General features: G+C 38.3%; 1 long non-coding RNA gene across 1 annotated transcript in view; it reads right to left on the bottom strand.

Annotated features, from left to right (window-relative positions):
- LOC131884617 (uncharacterized) overlaps positions 1 to 7401 on the bottom strand; it is an 8080-nt gene extending 679 nt beyond the window's left edge. Inside the window, exon 1 of the long non-coding RNA XR_009373739.1 lies at positions 7234 to 7401. This is a non-coding gene — a long non-coding RNA (uncharacterized LOC131884617). The remainder of the gene's footprint in view (positions 1 to 7233) is intronic.
- Between the last annotated feature and the right edge of the window lie 741 nt (positions 7402 to 8142).

Here is an 8142-nt window from a genome sequence, read left to right as displayed (position 1 = left end):
TTGCCCTTGTTCTGTCACGTGCCAGAATTGACTAATGGTGAACTTTCAGGTGATTTGCTAGACTTATGGGGTAGAGAAATGGTTTGACAGGGACTTCGTGAGCCAGGAATGACACTCAATTCTGAGACAGCATTGAGTGGAACGTGGAATGTGAGTTTAAGAATGGATGAATTAATTTTGCCTCGCACACCACGGGCCAAAGGTCAGTCTCCTTTGTAGTGATTATTCCTCTTTGGCTAACTGTAGAGATTTAATTTTAGTAAAGATTGCAATGGGGATTAGGGCAATGATTGTACATTAAGATCTACTCATGATTTTGGTCAGGAGTGACTGAATTCTTAAAATATACTTGTAACCTCATGTATGGAAAAACTGTGTTCCAAGCAATTTAGATTGATCATATGTACTATTCATAATGAATGACCTTAATAAGAGGTTGGCTCCACAACTATAAAAAGCTTTTAAGCAACAAATAGCTGTTTTGGTAATTATAAATACGTCTCCATTTGTCCACATTTTTGCATAACCTTTGTACCTATGTCACCTCTCAGTTACTTTATGGTATTAGCTTTGATTTCTTAAACCAGCACGACACTTCTTTAACGTAGAACTCTGATGTCTTAAACCCGATTTTTGTCACCAAAAGTACTTAAATTATTTGCTTTTTTACTCTCTATCGCGAAATCCCCAATATCAGCCGTTTCATTATCCACAGTGAATCAAGATATGCGCGCACTTTGGGTACAATGAAAGACATTGAATAGCGTTTCCCATCCAGTGACACGCGTCCCATCATCTATCACGTGAATGAATGTAAATAGTACAGCAAATTCCTTCAATGAACAAGCCAACCTTTATTCTATTAGCTCTCAGCTACACCTTGAATATCCTTACATTCCATCCCAAAACCTGGTTTCAATTCCAAACCAAAACTTAAATGAAATAGTGTGGCTGAAAAAATTGAATATTCCTGCTTCAATGTGCTGTACGTAGGAAGTGTCAGATGAAGCTCGATTGAACGATCTGCTACGCTCTACATTGAGGCTGAACATCAGAGTGAATAGGATCGAGAACAGAGCCCTGAAAGACCCCGTGAGATTTTGAGCTAGACTCAAGTGTTTGAGAATCAGGTCCATTCTAGACTAAATTGAGATAAGATGACGTTGTTTGGTAGCCTGGATCACATGAATTAACAAACAGACCGGTAAACAGATCTTGGCATCCTTTTCAAATAAGAAGAAAGGGCTCATTTGCGGTGGTTGATTAAAAAAGATCGTTGTGGGAATTGGATTACGGCAAAACATCATATGGTCTTTGAGGAATGGTGTAGGGGCATGCTGTCTTTTCGAGTAATTAAAGTGGCATTAATTGGTGGTCAGATTATAGTTTAAGCTACGGGGAAGGCACTAGACTCGTGATGAATAGATCCCATTAACATGGGGAAAAAGAAGGTAGAATTTGTATACTTTTCCCACATTCGTTGAAATCACTTTTGTCTTCTTTTCAAGCAGTTTAAGGAGAGGCCATTCAATGCTCAGGGTTATTGCTAATGTTAGATAGATTGAGGACATATTAATTACTCTCATTTTAGTGCTTAAATATCTAGTGTTCCATAGCAATGTTCTTCACAAAAGCATACTTTCTGCATATTTGACAATCTACTTAAGAGTACTATATACTGTCTGAAATGATATAGTAACACAAACTATGTACCAATGAAAAACCAGATTTCAGGATTATATGGTTAATGGCAAGATGAGCTTTGTCAATAGAAACATTCCTTCTTCTTAGTTGCCCATTAATCTCTCCCATCCTCAAGGTGCAACTCTATGTGTTCAACCTTAATCGGTGATACTCTCCTTTATAGAGCTCTTTAGCCATGTCTAAAGAAAGTGTGGCCGCTGGATATTAGAATTCAAATGGCGCCTTAATTATTCTCAGCTCATTAAGAAATATCAGTTGCATTTGAGATCGCCACAGAGTCAAGTTGAGACGAGGAAAGATGATAGGAAAAACGAGCAAGACGGCCATTTCATTAGCATTCAAGGAAAAAAGTGCACAAATCTCTGTACGAATTGATTTGATGGCTTCAATCGGTTTAGAATTCAAATTCAAGTTTGCTACCACGTTTCATAAGTACATATTATTGACTTTAGCAATTTATGCGAGGTTGGTGGCATTGTGGCTCCAAAACAGAGGCCAAGGAATACAGTCATATCTGTCAATTACAGGGATTCACCTGTGACTTCCCATCAATAATCAACCCTTCTCAATAGTCGTGATTACAAATCTCATAAACAAGTCTGTAAAGCGTGCTTGGGACATTGAAATACAGCCGATCTTAAAGTGAAATATCACCGCCGTCATTACCAAAGTATCCAACGATATGAATCAAAACAGACGGTTGGTTTGGTGCTTTGAAAGGGTATCTTGTTTTCTTAGAAATGATTATCAAGACTGTCTTAAAATACTCCTAGAGATTTCCTTGCTACATATGGGCTTTAATACAAATAGCTTAAGAGGAAGTTTAAGGTCATTGTTCTGATCAGGTTCTTGGACAAGCGCTCTTGTGGCTAAGTTGTATGAAAATTAAGCAAATATCCAGTGAGGAAATATTTTTTTCGCCAATATAGATCGTTATAGCACTATTAAAATGGTTGATGCCGTACCAATGGGCTTGATTAAGCCAAATATAGATTTCTATGGATCTTTGTCCATCTTCTGCAAAGTCAGAAGACCGATTGAAAGCCTTGGGATAGCGACAGGAAAGCTTCGATAGTTAACTCACCCCTTGAGTGGTTTCTATGGGTAGGGTTGCCAATTCAAATTGTTAAGGTGTGATGATTAGTAATGATTTTAGATGCTCTATTACTAGTAACCAGGTCTTGGCAATCCTGAGGGCGGAACCCAAAAATGTTACAGCATTCCATCCTTTACTCTGGTATTTAGTTACAGAAAAATGTACACATGTTCAGATGCTGATGGTTCGTTGAGTTTGGGTTCGTTCATGGTTCAAGATGTCTTGTTTCGAGATGAAATTTTTTTGTTGGCCCAAACTTTTTGTCTGTTGGCATTATTTGACACAAATTTAAACCCTAATCTGAAACAGGACCTAAAAACTAGGCTTGGAATTTTTTTTTTGATAATGATTCACCAATAAGATTTGGCCACCAAAGATGTATTTTAACCCAAAAAAACTTGTTTTACAAGCTACGGATTGCAGAATTTTGATAGTATTTGGTATAAGTTCTCTCTTATGATCTTAAGCAAAGGATATCATTGGGCTTTGGAAGGAGATGCTAATTTGGATAGATAATTTTTTAAATCAACAATTGCATTTTTCCGCAAAATGAGACTAGCATGTACGCAAAATAAATGAACTTACACTCCTCTGGTAAAAAATACTCGAAACTCGTCCACTTTTATGTGCTGTTATGTGATTAGCCTTGAAGAGGAATACATTTTGATCCAATAGTACAATGATTTGATAGAAGATGGAAATACATTCCGTTTGGAACCCAAGTGCTTGCTTGCTCAAGGGGAAGTTAATAACGTGACTTGATTTGGACAGAAAATGAGGATTTTTTTCCATATTCCAGGGATGCTTAAAGGTTGATATCAACGGGGGTCTCAATTACTTGGAATGAATTATCCAAGTCCCAGATTTTGTAATGCACATTTCCCATACCCTGTGTGTTTTGGTAAAGCCTTTGTAACATGATTTAGATTGATTGCTCGATCAAGCATTCAAGCTAGGTATAACAAAGAAATTGTATCACTGCTAAACAGGTCTAAAGAATAATGAAACGCTATTTTCAACACAAAGGCACATTATTCAATCAAAGCATTTACCTTGCACGTTTAACATACATTATTTCAATCTCTTACTTAACACATTATCTTACTCTTATTGTCAGAACAATATGATGGGGAGAGGCAGGGTAGCAGTAACGAAATTACAGTAATTAACTAATTTGCAGTAAAACGTTGAACGTGTTTGGGGATTTCAAACATTGTTAAATTTGCACCCATTTATTGTTTATATCTCTCCATTCAAATTCCGTTGAACAAAAGACCTGACTCAGAGCGAAATCTTTCTTTGACTTGAGTATATTGCATCGAATTTCATAGTTCTCCGCATATCCATCCATGACTTTAAGCACAAGGTTTTAAAAGGGCAGTTTTATAAGCTCGAGAATTTCTAATACTGTTTTTACATGATGTTTTTAGTGTCATGGTTGCAACTGTTCAAAAAAATGTTTGCTGAGTCCTGGGATATTTCTCAGTTTTAGATGAGAAATATTTAAATAATATGTACTCCAGTAGAAGACAATAGATCTAATACTAAAACGAATACTCGGGAACTATTTCAAAAGTCGCTACAATTTTGGAAAATGCTTAAATCATTTAATGAGATACAGTCAAAGATTATCATTTTTGAAACGTTTTCTAAGACAGTTTCAAATAACGGCTAAAACATAAAACCGAAATGAACAAATCATTTTTCTTGCATCGAATTTTTCAAAGTAACAACGCAAGCTAATGAATGATACTTTAACTTTGTCCGAATTCGAAATCCCCACTCAGAACACATTTATCTTGTTATTTTGAATATGCCATTTGCCTCCCAAAATTGAAATTTTAAAAAGGCATGAGGCATGTTTTCCCCATGAAATTGATACTGTTGCAGTTCAAATTTGGAGAAAAAAAATGATTATCCTAGTATGCATTTCCATTGACTTAGCCAAATGAGCATGGCCAAGAAGGAGAGTAATGCAGTCCTAAGCAAATAACAATATCCAATACTCATTAGCATAACATGTCAGCGGGAAACTTTAAATTTTAGGACAGTTTAAAACAAAAATATGACCATTGATTTAGGAAATGATGGTCCTATTAGGCAAAAACCTGACGTATGTGTCATCTAAAATTTTAGTTAAAGGAACGGTAACGATTAATGCCATTACATTTTTTCGAGAGTAACGATTGGGTAATGAATTACTTCTTTTGGACAAAGTAACTAACTGTAATTCGTTCCTTTTATTGAGGAACGACTATTGCCCTGGTGAGAGTTGATGTAACACGAAAGCCATGAAATATCAGCTTGTAATAAAAGTGGGCCCAATTTTCCAGGTTGATTTTGAGAAAGCCACAATTAGGATTTAATAGTGGTGGGGCGAGTCCGGAAAAGTCGGACTCGTACGAGTCCTCTGACTCTTTGACTGTTTGCCGGACTCGCCGAGCCTGGACTCGAGTCTTTTACTACAGTCAAGACAAGCAAAAAGAAACGTCTTGCAAAATTTAAAGAGAAAATTTAAAAAAATCTTTGACGAGTTCCGGACTCGAGTCTGACCAATTCCTCCAAAATTGAGTAAAAGACTCGAGTGCACTCGGAATCGGGTCTGGACTCGCCCCAGCACTAGGATTTACTGTCAATTAAGGATCCCTGGGCCATCAAAAAGAGATACCTACTACGGGTGAAAGTGATAGTTCGAATAGTTTGAATTAATAGAAAAGAAGGGAATCCTTCCCTCCTTGTTCCTTATCAGCCTATCAACTTTTAGGTCTTCCGTGTTTCTATCCGGCGGCAGTTTTAGGACTTAAATGACCGAAATTCTTAACTCTTTCTGAAAATAAACATGCATGACTTTAAAACGAAACTTCTCAGGAAAGGCAATTAGTTTGCTTCATCAAAATCTCAAACAAATATATGTACATATGCATCCAAGAGCCCCCCTCATCCGTCTCTTGGTCTTCCTTTGATTGACATATTCCGAGCAACAAACCACCATTCACACTGTACCGTACGTATACCGTACGGTGGAACAATTGGAGTTGCACAAAAATACTCTGGTTCGGTCGGACGTAGGATAAGACGAAAAAAAAACCGCCTTGCCATTCCCTAATGCATTTGGCTTCACTCAACGACCGCCTGGTTGTTCCATTGCCACCTAAGTATCTTCCGGCGAAATTGGAATGTCTTGCATTTGGTTTGCTCTAGTGGGACATGATTGATATATGTGCTTGTACTCCGCTCTCATGAGCCAACAGATCGGAGGTAGTACAGTATATACGTGCACCCGATATGTCGGTGTGGCGTCACTCGTTCATCGCTGCCGAGTACTGGTAGCGAAAGTTTTTTTTTTTTCGATTCCTATTTTCAGTATTTGAACAAGCGGAGCTTTGAGAGGCTACGCATTCATCGCAAGAGTCATACTCACACGGTATGCTCACTTAATATGGTTTTCTTCAAATTCTTTGGTATCTGCAACCAAGTACAACCAAAGGCACCGTGGAACGATTGCCTTTATGGGCTACTGTACATGTTTCCGTGGCACGTGGCAAAAGTTCGAATTAAAAAAGTCTGCGACCACATTGAGTCTGAAGAAAATGAATCGTGTTTGCCCTTCGGGTGTTTACTGCAAGCTGGAATATGTTTATCTCGTTAAAATTTGTAGCTTTGGGACCGAAATGTAACCCGAGGACTCTCTCAGAGGAATTATGTTACGAGTTACCTCATAAAGAGCCCAGCAGGATTCCTTTCAAAATTGGCAATCAGGCCTGAAAATTAAGATGCTCACCTTTGAAAATGTTTCAGCCTGTCTGCTGTTGATTACAACGAAGTACGTGATTGAGACGATCCGACCCAGCTGGCTATTTCGCTCTATTGGAAATTGAAAATGCAATTGATTCGCTAGATAATTTTGAGCATGAACCCCATAGGTTGAGCACTTCATTAGATGTCTAGAATTAATCTTGAAATATCTTGCATCGTTTCCATGTCTCTAGACAGGATGATCAGAGAGGCCAGAAACCGTAGAATGGGATTATTTTGGCTCTAAAAAGAGTTAAATAGCCGTGGGGGGGGACTAAAAAACATTCGACATTATGCAGACTAGATTCCTAGCAAATGTTGTTATGATATACATAACCATATATTTTTATAGGGTCTGTAATGGACGGCGGATGGGGCAGAAGAAATTCCAGTGGTTGCTCTACCATATAAAATCTCTATTAGAACTAACTTCACTCGAACAGCTGACTTGATTGCTCAGCCCTACAATGTTTGAATTGGAATATGTCCCTTGCACGAAGAGCAGTTCATAGAATTACGACAGAAAAGCCGGCATTGTAATTAGTTTGAAAATTGTACTAATCTAGCTCGATTCTAGTTCTAATTTTGCCCTAAACACTCCAATTAGCTCGAGAAGCTCGCGTCAGTCTTGTACCTACCTGTCATCCTCATCGACGCTCTCACGATAACCAGGATGCGTGATTTTTGAGTTATTTTTGTTTGTCAGACTCATCAGCTCTCGCATTTTGTGATCACTCCAGCCGCACAGCCTCCAATCTTTGTTTTTCAAATTTCAAGGTGACAAGTCAACCAGTCAGTCAGTCAGTCAGTCGAGCACCTTTAGCCCTTACCAATGCTGGCATTAGCCACGGACTTCTAGAGATATGGACTGCGAACAGACGCAAAAATGTCTTATCTCTTAAACCGTTCACTTGATTCCAAATAAGCACTTCATACGACACAAGATCTAGTTGAATAGATGAACTTGGCCAAATTTGAGCCTACAACTATGCTTAGGGAACTCGGGAGAAATGTCCAAAGTTATGTTGTAAACACTACATAAAATTCGAATTTTCTGCCTGCTCTTGGTCAGCTACACAAGCTTTTGGCACCATAACTTTGAAACGAACCACTTGACACGTAAAAGGTATAAAAATGACCCGCCTTTAGTTGAAGAGATCTACGTTTATAATTGTATTGCTTTAACTCAAAAAGTGGCTCAGAGTTGTTGTGACCAAGCTCGTTCACAATCCATATTTCTAGACGTCCGAGTATTAGCGTATGCGCAGACTTCTTCGTCTCCCAATGCTTGAGACCACATTGGCGACCCTAAAAATGATCATGTTGATGAGTTCGAAGAGGGAAAAAGGTACCTTCTTCATCATCACACTGCACACCATCAGAGTCTCATTTGGCCCCATATTAGGGAGGACTTTTTCCCTGATCGATTTTCTCCATCTCCTTCTAGCTAGCAGACAACCTTGGGTAGTACTCAAATGAGTCTGCACTCGGCACTAAATTGATCAACTTCCTTGCGCAGTAATTATAATTTGCAAAAGAATTTGCAA

This window comes from Tigriopus californicus, chromosome 8, assembly GCF_007210705.1.
Source record: "Tigriopus californicus strain San Diego chromosome 8, Tcal_SD_v2.1, whole genome shotgun sequence".
Lineage (NCBI taxonomy): Eukaryota > Metazoa > Arthropoda > Copepoda > Harpacticoida > Harpacticidae > Tigriopus > Tigriopus californicus.
Note: the sequence above shows the minus strand (reverse complement) of the source record. Positions and strands in the feature narration are given on the sequence as shown.